Here is a 14225-nt window from a genome sequence, read left to right as displayed (position 1 = left end):
TTTCTTTTTTTTTTTTTGCCACTCACTAGAATGAAATTGAACAGCTCACTCAATGCCCTCTATGCTATGTTCTCATTACTTATGAATGATGAAGAAATAGGAGGACAATAATAGCACCTACCTTATCGAGTGTATTTGGCATCGAATTAATAAAAGTAAGTAAAGTGTGTTCTTAACTAGTGGCACCTTTGCTCCCTCAGGAGTCATTTCACAGTGTCTGGAGATATTTTTGTCTGTCACAACTGGGGGAGTGCCGCTGGAATCTAGTGAAAAGTGACTAAGGATGCTCTAAAACATCCTACAACGCCTGGATCGTCTCCTCAGCAAAGAATTATTCAGCCCAAAGTGTGAATACTTGCCCAGGTTAAGGAACTTTGGTCCATATCCCAGTACCTGCTGTGTAGCAATGCAAAAACAAAAACAAAAACAAAAAAAACCCTCCTAAAATGATCCAGGAATGTGGAACACTTGGAAGCACTGACATATAGCACTCTCAGACGAAAATACATCTGAGGAATTGATTAAATATTTCACTTTTCATCTAACTATGTTGAAGTCCTGAAACAGACATTTATTTCCATCTGTCGATTAGGGGTGTGGGGTGTGGAGGTTCTTTGTCCATTGTTGAGGAGTTTCAGAGGCTGAATTTGCATTTGATGGCAAGCTCTGTTTTTTTCATTTCAAGAGTGGCCGACTCTACGACACGGCTTTTGGAAAGGGAGGTTTATTTGTTTTTAAGTATTCTTTTTGTAACTTAAAAGCATCTTGAATTATTAAACCAGTTATTTTCCGGGCCTGTAAATGTTTTCAGCATGTTGCCTTAAGTTTTCCCTGAGTCAGCACATAGTATTGCATGTTGGAAGACCTCAGTCAGAACCATTTCCTTAAGACGTCGGTAATTTTCTTCGGGGTTGTGATGTTTTCTTCAGGGTTGTGCTCATTCTGACAAGAGAGGGTGTTTCTCTCCCAGATCCCCACATTCATAGCTGTGGTGGGGACTCTGCTCGGAGCAAAGGTGTGTGCGCCACAATTTCAGACTAGAGAAAAGGATAAAAAAGAGAATCACAGGTGATAATTTAATACTTTGCCCTGATGTTAGACTCTTGCTTACTTCTAGCCAGGAGTCAAACCATGAGGTAAATCCTCCAACCCACATTTTATGAAAGACAATAAGAGAGAACTTGGTTGGAGTTATAACTAAAAAATTCTTTTTTTGTGCTTCAAAGCCAAATGCTTTTACAAGAGGCAGAAAAAGAAAAAGAAAAGAAAGAAAAAACACCCGAGTCAAACTGATGAAAACCAGTCAAAATATGGCCTTGTTGTGGCTGATACAGCTACCCTGGCTGGTCCCAAAACACAGAAGGCTTCTTCAGGCATGGCTCTCAACACTGATTGAACCAGATTTCTGCGTCAACTGCTTGAAAGCTGCACCACACATTTCCTGAGTATATTATTGAAAATTATCAGACCTGTTTTGTTCATTACCGGGAGCCTGAAAAATGACCGGCAAACGTGGCTGCAAGCCTTTCTCTAGCAAGTGGAGGCCGACTTTGAAACAAATGTCCTCGCAGCCTGTGAATACATCATGTAGAGCCTTGGGCCTTGGGGCAGGTTCCCTTCCTAATAACTCCAAGGAAATCTCCACTGGCCCCTGAAGAGGGTGGACAGCCTCCCACCTAAGTCTGTTCACTTAATAAGCACTCACAACCTATGGTTCGTTGTCAAGGAGCAAATGTGTTCATTCTTAGTATTTATTTGAGACAATATTTATTGATACAGAAACCATAGCAAGAAATGTTTTTCCTCTTTATGTCAAGAAATCTGAATTACCGCATCAGGAAATCAGGAGATTATACCCTGTGAGGACTGGAAGGGACATAGCTCATGACCCAACTCAGTTTTACAGAGAGGCTCCTAAGATCCCCAGGTGAATTAGGCCTGAATGGGGAATGCCAGAACCCCAGCCAGAGGTCTCTGTGCTATAATACATATGGCAGTCGAGGTCTTACTTTTGCTAGCTCTTCTCTTTGTTGTTTTCGGGTAAGACTAGACTCCTCAGCTCTTATTTCTCCTGATATTGCTAACAGTTCATTTATAACCCTTACCCCCTTCCCCCCCATCTGACTTTGAAGAACCTGAATTCATTTAGGCCTTGATTAGTGGTAATTATTTACCTGTCAGACCCCAGCTGGACTGCATCACCAAAGCTGAGTCACATAGCCTTGCTTCCAGTGACTGCTTCCAAACAATTAAATCAGAGAAGCACCTGTGTAAATATGTAATATTTGGCGATAAGAAAATGATTAGGCAACAGACACTGAGCTGAACTGCTGAAAAAAAATAGTGAATATTTTCCCCTGGGGGCTTTTCACATATGCCTTTAAGCGTTTCCAATCTCAAGAAGAAGGTCAGGTTATTTTCCCACCCCTCCTACCCCTTGTTTGTGTGGAAAATATAGCTCATCTGATACCACAAGATTTGATTTGTTTGCAAACATTAAAATTTCAAGGAAACCTTCTCCTGTGTAAGCTGAAAGAGAAGAAGTTGAAATAGGGTGACAGACTAACCACTGATTTTCTTTTCCAAAGCCAAACTCTCTATCTCAATAGACAAGCTGACAATTGAAACTCATCTTGGACAGTGATCTCTGTTGTTATTTGAATTTAGGGCTTCAGTGATGAGATTCAAAGTGCAGGAGAGTGGAAAGAGTGAGAGTTTTTGAAAACAGACCAGGAGATGAATCCCAACATTACCACCCGGGAGAGCTGTGTGACTTGTAGCATGTTTGGAGCCTCAGTTTCCAAATCGGTTAGAAGTGACGTAATTCTTAACCCAACATGCCGGGCCGTGTGTAAAATGCCATTCTCGGTGCCTGCTGAGCAAACATTCACTGTGCTCCATTCCATAACAGTAGACTGGAAAATCTATTCAGTATTCCATAGTTAAAACTGTTGGTGATTTTTTAAAATTGTTTTCTGATGAAGATCACTTTTTAGCAATAGAATGTACCACCAGGAAGTGATTCTAAAATTTCTCTCTTATGTTTCAGAAGCTAACCTGCCCTCGTTTTGGTATTTGTACCTTCTTTAACACAAATTCATATGGACTGACTATAAGAGAATCTTTTTTACAATTGGGCATAAAAAGATACTGACCCTGGCTGACCCTCATTGATTGTTTGCTGTTTCATTCGACTTGGCTGGTATTTTTAGCTAAAGGACATCTACAGGTGGGTTTTCATGGGCCCACTCCTGTTGTGTTCCTTGTACAGTTACGGACGCCTTTTTGTGCAGAGCTCAAACCTGTTTCATCTCTTCCCAAGCTCTGCGATCTTGAGCACGTTAAATATTCTTAGCGCTTCAATATCTTCACTTGTCAAGTGGAGAGGATGATAATTAACGCGTAATGTTATTCGGAGAATTCAGTGAGTAACCGTAGAGAACTTAGAACAGTGACTTGAACAGAGGGAAAAAAACCCTGTAGTTGTAGTTGTTACATTACTGACACTAATGTAAGCAGTTTACAATAGAGCTGGTCTCACAGAGCTAGTGTGCAGAACAGAGCGTTCAGACCCTCAATCAAATCTTTCCAAGTCGAAAATGTTACTGTTAAAAAATGTTATCCTCTTTCATAAAAGTTCTTAATTTCATTTAGTTTGAATGCAACGTTTTATTTGTGGTTTCCGAATTAGACAACGAAAAGTAAGAATGCCTTCTATGGAATGTTACTAATTATTCATAGAAGCAGGTCCAGTTGTCCTTGGACCTTGAGTCTAAATTGAGATAGTCACTAGTTTTTAAAATCCATAGGATACCATTCACTGTCTGACCTCAAGTTGATAGGGGATAATAGCAAAAAGTTGTCACAAGTCTGGGTTTATTTACTATCTATTTTAAAGTGAACATTTTGAAACCAGGATATGGAATGTTTGAGGATATAGATGTATCTGATTCTGCTGCACTAAGATGGGAAGTTACTCGAAGCTACCTGATCGCTTTGTCTGTTTGATGTCTTCTATTTTTGATGAGCCCTTTGCTTGTTGGTAGAGCTGTCTTACTACTGTAAAAAGTGACTCTCCTGAACTCCCCCACGATTCCTGAAGCCAAAAGATGTACTTAAGTTGTGACAGCACAGCTAATGTAGATTTGTAAAAGGCTATGAAAGGAGTTATAAGTGCAAAACTTAAAGATAAGAAGGATCATTTTACTTGGGGCACATCCTTTCCCTTCCTAATCCGTTAAGCAAATTGATTAGTGTTAAATGAAAAGATGTGGTGGGGTGATTTGCTTTAGAATAGAAAAAGCACTTGGAATTATTAAGCTGCCTACACATCTGTAAAATAAATTTACTCTGAAATTCCCATTAGATCTCACTGAATTCACTGAGCAATATGGCCTCCCTGTTTTGTTTAATAGCTCTTCATTCCCAAGGGTGTTAACTCATTGTGTTAGACCAGAGCTTTAATGTTCTTCTTCCCCGAGGCCTTATCACTTATCTACAACGTTGATTAACTCTGTACATCCATATACCGTGGTCCAATTGAATAAGCTGTATGACAAGTATCTCCACAGTAATACCATAAAATCTAAGCAGAGAAATAGATGGTACACTGATAAATAGAAATGCATGCGCTAAATTCTAAAAATATGTTTTCCCCTTCTGCAGTTTCAAAGCCACAGTTTAAATACCCCAAGCCCTTTCCGTAAATGCATCAATGTATTACTCTCTACATTTGCTTTCTTTTTTCTTTTTTTAGTGAACATTCATCCAGTTTTTCTAGGAAGTTGAAGAAATCATTATTCTAATACTACAGTTTTGGTCACTTATTTATCATTAACCTTAAATTTTTTCATCTGGTTTAAATATTCTGCTAGTACCTCTTACAGCTGACTTTCTGGTCAATTTCCACTTAAATTTCTGCAGGTGCAGACTCTCAGGCAGCTATTTATTGATTGTCTGTCTCCTTGCTAAAGGTTACTAACTTCATCAACAGTAGTGCTATAAATTACACCTGTTAAGATTCTCTCATTGTTGCTAGCTGACAATGTACTTTTGTTTTTTGGCTGTTCAGTGTTGTTGACCTGCATTGTGTCCAATCACTCTACAAAGACTGGTGGACTGAATTATTCCTGGGTACCATTACCCAGTTGACACTTTGAGCTCCTGAATCACCAGCTGAAACCAAAAATCTCATGTTTTTGGCAACAACACCCACAGTTTGTATTATCTTTAGTCCAAAGAGGCTTTCAGAGCATGAAAAGAGTATTGAGTCTCCAAGCTTTTTCCTCCTGCCTCCTTTCACCAATGCATGGCATTCAGGAACGTAGACTTGGGATAACATCCTTAGTTTGTTGTGTTTAGAAGAAGAAGAAATAAAGTCAACTTGCTAAAGATCTGCCTAAAGAACAATTAACTTAAGCATTGCGGCATCAATACGAGCTAGATTATAGATCTGTGGGTCTCAGTTGGTTTACCACCAACCTTACATGGGTACGTCACCTAATTGGGAACAGTCTGTGAAGTTTTCTTTTTGTACAACTGAAAGCATTTGCAGACATGACAACAGCTATCACTTATTATGTTGGTCATGCACCATGATTGTTGGTCATGCACCATGATGGGGGAAGGGGCTGAAACTTACCAAGTGTAGGAAAGGGGAGACATCAGAGAATACAAATCTGAAATAAAAGAAATAGAAAAAAGATAAATGATACAAAAGATGTATAGGCAGAAACCTAAAATAACTTTGCCCTGTGAGTGTGTAAATAAACATATTCTCAAGTTTATTGAAGTATAATTTACATACTACAAAATGAATGTGCCTGTTTAAAATGTATAGCTCAGTGAGTTTTGATATATGCATAAACACATGTAACCATCACCTAAGTCAAGAAAGAGAAAATTTCCAACTCACTAAACTATTCTCTTCTGCTCCTGCCCAGACAACTTCCCAACCCAACCTTAGTTGCCGTTACATTACTATCAGTATAGACTAATCTATCTATACAAATGGAATCATGTGCTATATATTCTTTTGTGTGTGGCTGCTTTCCCTCAGCAAAATATTTTTGAGGCTCATTCATATTGTATGTATCAACAAACACTCACATAAATAGACTAGCAGACTGTGCACACATACTTTTTATTTTTTAGGTTCATACATAGGAGATGAACTGATGGGTTATATGGTAAGTTTATATTTAACTTTACAAGAAACTACCAAACTGTGTTCTAAGATACTTACACCATTTACGCTCCCACCATGAATGGGTGACATTTCCAGATCTGTATTCTTGGCAAATATTAGTAATGTTCCTCTTTTTTTCATTTTAACCATTTTAGTGGGTATAGAGTGGTTTAAAATTGCATTTCTTTGGTGACTGTGATTTGAAATATCTTTCAGTGCTTATTGGCCACTTATATATTTTTTTCATTTGTGAGGTGTATGTTCAATGCTTTTGCCCATTTTTAAAATTCGGTTGTGTTTTTATTATTGAGTTATGACAGTTTTTTAATATATATATTCTGGGTAAAGATAAGTATTACAACTATTTTCTTTGAATTTTTGACTTGACATCTTTTTTTGTGGTTGTTTTATCAGGAGCAAAATTTTTAATTTTGATGAAATCTAATTTATCAGTTTTTCCAATGGTTAGTACTTTTTGTGTCCTAAGAAATCTTTGCTTAACTAAAGTCACAACTTTGTACAGTTTTAGATTTTACATTCAGTTCTGGGATCTGTTTCTAGTTTATTTTTGTATGTGATAGGAACTTGGGTTCAAAGTTGATATTTTCCAACACAGACATCTGATTGTTACAGCACCAGTTTTTGAAAAGATTATCCTTTCTTCTCTTTGTTCAAGTTCACTGACCTTTACCTCTGCAGAATCAAACTGCTATTACACCTAGTGAATTTTTTCACTTTAAATATTTTTCTGTTTTAGAAGTTTCACTGGTTCTTTTTTTTAACAGTTTTCATTTCTGTTACTGTATTCGTGTTTTTTTAATCCAACTATTTATGATAGCTATTTTAAAGTCTTCGTATGCTAATTACATATTCTCTGTCACTTGTGGGTCTATTTCTGTAGCCTAATTTTTCTTCTGCTTGTGGGGGAAGAAAAAGGTTTTTTTCTAATCCTTTGCAGGTGTGGTAATTTTAGATTAGATGCGGTGCTTTCTTAATGTTGTACTGTTGAATGTTCAGGTTTTATGATGTTCCTTTAAATAGTGTTGCTCTGTGATCTGGCAGTCATTTAAAGTATGGATCACTTTAATCTTTATGAGACTTGTTTTTAAGATGTGTTAGGGAAGGTATGGAGTAGTCTTTATTCCAGGGATAATTTTGTATCATTACTGAGGCATGGCCATTCTAGGGTCTCTACTAACTGCTTAATGGTTTCAGTGATGTTTCTTCTCTCTGGCTGGCCTGAGCTTAAAGATGGTTCAGCCCAATGGGAGATAAGGTAGCCATTAAGTTAAATATTGTTCTTTCCCCAGTTCTGTACTTTGTGGAGTATTGCTCTGTATGGCTTGATAATCACCCAAAGGCTCAAAGGCGCCCTTGTGCATATTTTTTGAATTTCTTTCCTAAATATCTCTTTCCTTTCTAGTACTTTGTCCCACAAATTCCAGTCACTTCAGCTTACTCAGTCTTTGAACTCTGTCTGTTCCAGTTAGTGAGGGCCCATGTTCTACCTGGGCTTCCTTTCCCTGACTAGCAATCTGAAAAGTATCTCCTGGTTAAAAAAAAAAAATTCTATTACATCCTTACCTCATCTGTTTTATTTTTCTTAGGGATCATAGTCTTGTGCTGTCTGTAGTCCATGGTCTGGAAACAGTGGTCATACATAGATGTTTTCAGTTTTCTAATTGTTTATGGTAGGTGGTTTCTTCAGTAGCTGTTAATCCATCATGGCCAGAAGAACAGGTATATTTAAAAATTTTTTTAATGTTTTTATTTATTTTTGAGAGACCAAGAGACACAAAGCATGAGTGGGGGAGGGACAGAGAGAGAGGGAGACACAGAATCCAAAGCAGGCTCCAGGCTCTGACCTGTCAGCACAGAGCCTGACAAGGGGCTCAAACTCACGAACAGGGAGAGATCATGACCTGAGCTGAAGTGGGACGCTTAACTGACTGAGCTGCCCAGTAGCTACTGTATATTTAATGTAAAGGTATTAAAAATACCTACTATATTTTTAAAGAGTACAATGAAGGTAGTTACTTTACTGCAAATAGGGCTGTAGTGTTCAAGGTTACCTCAGATGGGATTCATTCCTCTAGAGATCACTAGTCAAAATCAGGTTTTGAGATCTATGCTGTAAGTATCGATGGAGGTGCTTTTCTCAAACAGGAGTTGCTTGTATTCTACTTTTTGTGAGTTTTGCTGTAAGACACTTGCATTGTAATTTACTTAAAATATTTTAATTAAGTTGACTTGCCTGTAACTTTATTTGAAAAGTAAACTCTACAACATTATCATAAATGGAGTTGAAAAACGAATTGTATTTTTCTTACACATATCGAAAAAAAAAAAGGTTTCATTTTAAAGAGTAATTATCTTTGGACTCCTGAAGACATCTTATACCCCACCAGGGGTATTTTTCTACACCTAGCCATGCTAGAATAGATCATACAGACATTGGATGAAGAAATAACATAGGTAATAGAGATAAAAAATGTAAAGTCCATTTTTTCATTTGTAGTTTCTGATACAACCATAAAATTTTAAAACTAGGATGGTCTTAGAGAATATCTAAACCTACTCCCTATTTCACAGATGTACTGGTTTCTTTTCAAGGCCTCACAGCTGGCTAATTAACTCAATAGATAATCATCAAGGGCTGAGCATGATCTAGGAGCTTGGAATACAGCAGTGAACAAAACAAGACTTCTTGGAGCTTATGTTCTAGTGAGGAATGGAACCCCTTTCTTTGGCTCTGTGTCCAACTGTGTATTGTTTACTGGTCTATTTACAACGAAAGAGACTACCTGAACCTTGTAATACCTGTCCCCATCCTGTCTCTCGGCACCTTTAGAAATAAGGTTTTGCTTTACGAAAAATCAACCCAGTTCCATAATCATCTTATTCTAATTCACCTGAGATGTGCCAGTTCACATGATGACACTTCATTCTTCCTAATGGGGCTACTTCTCATGCTTTTTACTTTAGCCATAAAAGGGAAAACAAATCTCTCCTTTTTACAAGGAAGCGCCCATTACCCATTGCAATTATGTAATGTGGAATTTTGTGGGATATGGTCAACCTCTGGTTGCAACACACATTAGAGCTTTTAGACAGGGTCTTCTGGTTTCTTATCTCATCTTGTGTCATGATCTTGTTCTTGTCCTATTCTAGTCTCTCTTGATATATCACTCTCTCAAGGTGTTTGTGCTGTTTATCTGTATCAGTTCCCATGTCCCAGCTCTGTCTCCTTTCAGACCTGGAAACTTACCAAATCAAGTCTCTTCTGGTCTGAGGAACAGAAGTCTCTACTCTGACATTCCAGTCTTGAAAGCAGACTCTGTTCCTGACAACTTCAGTGTTTTTTACAGGCACAGCCACCCCCAGAGAGGCAGAAAGGGTAGGATGGAAGAAATCATCAGAAATGAGTTTGGGCACACAGTTGACTCTCTTTTGTCTTTAAATCTGTGGAATTAGTGAAAGCTTCTATGAACTCATGGAATTTTCAGCCTTTGGAATTCCCAGACGTCTTCAGGTTGTCTTTGAAGAATGCTTATTTTACAACGTGTGTTTTTCCTTGGAAAAAGAGAAAAGCAGAGTGAGCCTTGTTAAAGGGATAGCTGAGACTTGAAGATAACTCCCTTTTATATGAAGGCTTTGTGCAATGCACTTTACATGCTTTTTCACTTTTGACTTCACAGCAATCTGATGAGAAATGAACTATAAGTATATGAACTCATTTTAAAATGAAGACGTAGGCATAGAATCTTGAGGAGACCATTTAGCTTACTTAACGTCAGTCAATCTATAGTTAGGTCAAGATTCAGTTGTGTTTGATACCAATGAAACCCTTCAATAGCTTGTTAACATCAGTGTCAAGGTAAAATCATGAATACAAAAGTATGTATAAAACATTAAGCATAGGATTTGTCCTTGTATATTCATTTGATAGCTGAACTGACACAGAGTCTGTGGGATTTGTCTCAAAAATCACTAAATGAAGTAAGTGGTGGTCTGAATCAGAACCGTATTCTTTTGAATTTTATTCTAAGGTTTTTCCAACACAGCATTGTAATTCCAGGAGAAAACCTTTCATCTTGGCAGTGACTTGGTTAAAACCCAGTGTATGAACAGTCACAACACAGAGATTTTCAAGATAGAGTTATAACACTGGCATTATGAAAATATTCAATTATTTTGAATTCAACAACTATTTATTCAAAATATTTATTGAAGGGCGCTTGGCTGGCTCACTTGGTTAAGCTTCCGACTCTTGATTTTGGCTCAGGTCATGATTTCACGGTTGGCGAGTTGGGAGTCCTGAGACAGGCCCTGTGCTGACAGTGCAGACCCTGGTTGGGATTCTCTCACTCTCCTTCTCTCTCTGTCCCTTCCCTGATCTCTCTCTCTCTCTCTCTCTTTCTCACTCACCATGTGTGTGTGTGTGTGTTTGTTTATTTATTGAGAGAGAGCAGGGGAGGGACAGAGAGAGGGAGAGAGAGAGAACCCCAAGCAGGCTCTGCACTATCATCACTGTGCCCGACATGGAGCTCGACTCATGGATTCATGCCTTGAGCCAAAATCAAGAGTGGGACATTTAACCGATCAAGCCACCCAGGTGACCTTCATGTCCTTTTACTGATTATATTATGCCTTTCTGCTACTGGGCATCCCTAATAAGCTATTCTATTACCAGATTAAAACAAAATTGTCTCGTTCTGTCTAGATTAACTATCTTTTCCTGAAAGACTGGTAGATAAGTAACAGGTGAGAATACAGTGGGCTCTGTCTCTTTCCTCAAAATGCCTTGTTAGGATACATGCTGTTTGAAAGAGGAAAAATAATAATAGTTCAGTCAGAACCACACAGTCATTGAAAATAATCTTGTTTCAATTGCCGTCACTGCAAATGCAATTATGGCCAATTCTCATGAGTCTCTGCTAATGGGAAGAGGGTGTAACATGGATGGTTGACAGGCTCAGATAATCCAAATAACTGATTTTCAGCATTTCCCCCACTAAACATATTCACCAGAGTTGCTAGCAAGTAATGGAAATTGCTGATTCTAGTTTCCTTCCTCTCCTCCCCACACCCAGGCCCTCCAACCCCAGTCACCCTTTGATGGAGATACAGTGAGCAATGAAATGGCCATAAACCTGTGGGAGGAAGAAGAGAGAAGGAAAGTCCATCAATCCTTGAATAAATTAGAGCTATTTTAATCCAACGCTTTAGAAATGGAAAGTCCTACTCCTATAGAATATTGTTTTGCTCACTATATTTGTACAAGAAATACATCTCAAATGCCATTTTATTAAATCCTCATCACAGAACTAATGTGTCAATTCATTTTCTCTGTTTAAAAACATTAACATTACCGATAACTTTTCCTTGACCTTTGCCCTCTGTCTCAGACCTGCCTCCTTTTCTCAAAAGGAACACAACAATCCTGATGCTTGTTTGTCATGACAAACAGTGTCCAGCTTTTTATCTATTCAAATTGCTTTTATGTATGCATGCAGAAATTCAGTCAGAGAAAGTAATCATGTCCTTTTGGTTGGCAGTAATGGTAGACGATTCGATTGTTGAGGCGCGAGATAGATCTGCTGTGCATTGCCCACATGACTCTTCCATGAAGGACTCCTTGCCTCATTATGGAATGTCGTTAGCAGACAGTCTTCAGCTGTCAAGCCCTTCAGGGACTGACGACTTGCACAGAAGCTCCTCAGCCTCACCCCTTTCAGATTCAGCCAGCGTTCAATAACCGATCCGGTTCCATTTGAAACCACTGTGCACATTCTTACCCCAGTTCAGTGCAAGACTCTAAATGTTGGCCCATCTTGGGACAACTCAGAATGAACTTTTAGGTTCAGAACGCTGTGGAGTGACTGAAGCTGCCGTTGGGCCTGCATTGCAGCTCAGCTTTTTCCTCTGACCGATCCTGCTTCCTCAGATACTGATAAAATGAATATTCCTTAATAAGTTTCCTGAACAGTAAACACCGTCTTAGAGTCTGCCTCCAAGGAACCCCTTCTGTGACATGTGTCTCGCTTGCTTTTTCACTCAGTGGTATGTCTTAGAAGGCTCATTTGCTAGTAAAATAGATCAGCCTTATTCTTTTAATATTCTTACAGTATTTGTGTCGGAAACTGAGTAGTTGTTCATCAAAAGCCTGGTTCCCATTCTTCCCGAACCTGTATCTGGACCACGCCATGAATAGATATGGCTTCGGTTACCGCATTCTGGCCACCGAATTGTGGAAAGAAGTGCTCTGTGACCCAGGCTCGATCTATTCAAATGTCAAAGTCTTTACTGCCTTTCCCCATGCCTTGTGTGCTAGCAGAATGCAAAAGATTTAGCAGAAGTTTCCAAGGTCCCAGGGAATGGCAGAGCCACCTTTGAAATAAGGTTGGGTAACTGAATCACCACATAGGCTGTCCACGAACCGCACGACAAATTGTGAATCTGTTGAAATATTTAGGATTATTTCTTCAAGGAATTCGCTTCTCTTATTTAAAAGTGAAAGGACCTTTCAGTTGTTTCCAGTTTCTCTCACTAATGCAAACCACGCCATTCTAAATATTTTGTGCCTGTCTTCTTGGGTGTGTTTCTGTAGTGTTAAACACAGTGAAGTAGACTTATTAGGTCTTGAGATGATGAATAAGCTTTAACATCAATGGATGTTTTCACAGTCCTTTCCTAAATGGTGAAACCAGTTTCTACTTTCATTAGTAGTGCATTGGAATACCTGTCTCTGATCATTTAAACCTGGAATTTCACTTTTGACCCCCAAATATTTTCATTCGTGGTTGAATTTTAGTTGGTTTCACATCTCAAGTTCCAGGACATAAAATTTAAAAAATAGTAGACACTGGGGGCACCTGGGTGCCTCAGTCAGTTAAGCGTCTGACTCTTGATTTCAGTTCAGGTCGTCATCTCGCAGTTCATGAGTTTGAGCCCCACATTGGGCTCCACACTGATGGTCTGAAGCCTGCTTGGGATTCTCTGTGTCCCTCTTTCTCTGCCCCTCCCCTTCTCGCTCTCTATCACTCTCTCAAAATAAATAAATACTTTTTAAAAAAAATTATAGACGCTTGACACTTACAGTTTAGTCTCCTTGAAGGTAGTCCCTAACATTCATGCCATGAAGTTACTCACCCTGTTGCCATAGAAGGAATTTGAACTCTGTATGCCAAGACCGATGTATACCCATGTGTGCAGAGCTCCTGAATGAGCCCTATCAACTGACCAGATTCTACCTCAGACAGCTTTGCTGTTAACTATTCCTCATTCAGTAAAAGGTGAAAGATTTATGCAATCTGAAGGGAAACCAGAGTATTAACTATTCCTCATTCAGAAAGAAAAAAAAAATGATGATAAAAAAATATGCTACTTACTTCTATTTGTTGAGTATGTAATATATACTCTCCACAGAGCCTGTGCTCAGCATTTTATCTGCGTTCACTTATTTGAGTCTCGCAGAAGTCCTCTGATGTGGAAGTTTCTCTTGTTTAGCCCTGCTTTTCACCTGAGGAAATTGAGGTCCAGGTAATATATTTCACAGGTGAAAAAGCTAAGGTATAAACCTAAGGCCTTCGGACTCTAGACCCAGAACTAGAATCTCTTTCCTCTTGCACTCTGTTTATATACAACTCTCATCAAAGTCGGAGGGGTGACACATTATTTAATTCCATTTTGCTCACTGATAGAAGTCAAGGGCTGTGGTGGTCTTTGTGTTTGTGGGGTTAACCAAGTCATGAGGACATATGCTTTGTGACTGTAGAGGGTTTATTTTAATGGGTGGTACATCACATAGGAGGGGTGAGCCCTCTATCTCAGCTCTGGAGGAAAAAAAGCATAAAAGCATACAGTTCCATTAAGTCATTTAAAGGTTTAACAAAAAAAAAAAAAACAAAAAAAAACAAAACAGTAAAATCTGTATTCTGGGTAGCTGCTTGCAAAGCAGCTATAATCGTTTGGCCAAATCACATCTTGCTCACTGTTCCTCCCTGAACTTCCTTTGTCCTCAAACTGAATATAACGC

At 38.7% G+C, this 14225-nt stretch overlaps 2 long non-coding RNA genes across 5 annotated transcripts in view; one reads left to right on the top strand and one right to left on the bottom strand.

Annotated features, from left to right (window-relative positions):
* The window catches only part of LOC109279053 (uncharacterized), a 230860-nt gene that overhangs the window by 134594 nt on the left and 82041 nt on the right, over window positions 1-14225 (top strand). The gene's annotated exons all lie outside the window — the stretch shown is intronic.
* LOC109279054 (uncharacterized) lies at window positions 709-13467 on the bottom strand. 4 transcript variants are annotated; one of them, XR_002085980.2, is made up of 5 exons: window positions 9456-13467; window positions 7772-7828; window positions 5642-5678; window positions 2175-2266; window positions 709-1037 (listed from the first exon to the last, which is right to left on the bottom strand). It is a non-coding gene; the product is annotated as an uncharacterized LOC109279054 (long non-coding RNA). The 4 variants fall into 4 exon arrangements; XR_002085979.2 differs by lacking the exon at window positions 7772-7828 and having other exon boundaries at window positions 9456-9760; window positions 10439-13467; XR_008420481.1 differs by having other exon boundaries at window positions 7772-13467.

This window comes from Panthera pardus, unplaced genomic scaffold (assembly GCF_024362965.1).
Source record: "Panthera pardus isolate Hobbes unplaced genomic scaffold, ASM2436296v1 HiC_scaffold_8, whole genome shotgun sequence".
Classification (NCBI taxonomy): domain Eukaryota; kingdom Metazoa; phylum Chordata; class Mammalia; order Carnivora; family Felidae; genus Panthera; species Panthera pardus.
The sequence above is the reverse complement of the archived record's forward strand: the minus strand, read 5'-3'. Positions and strand labels throughout refer to the sequence as shown.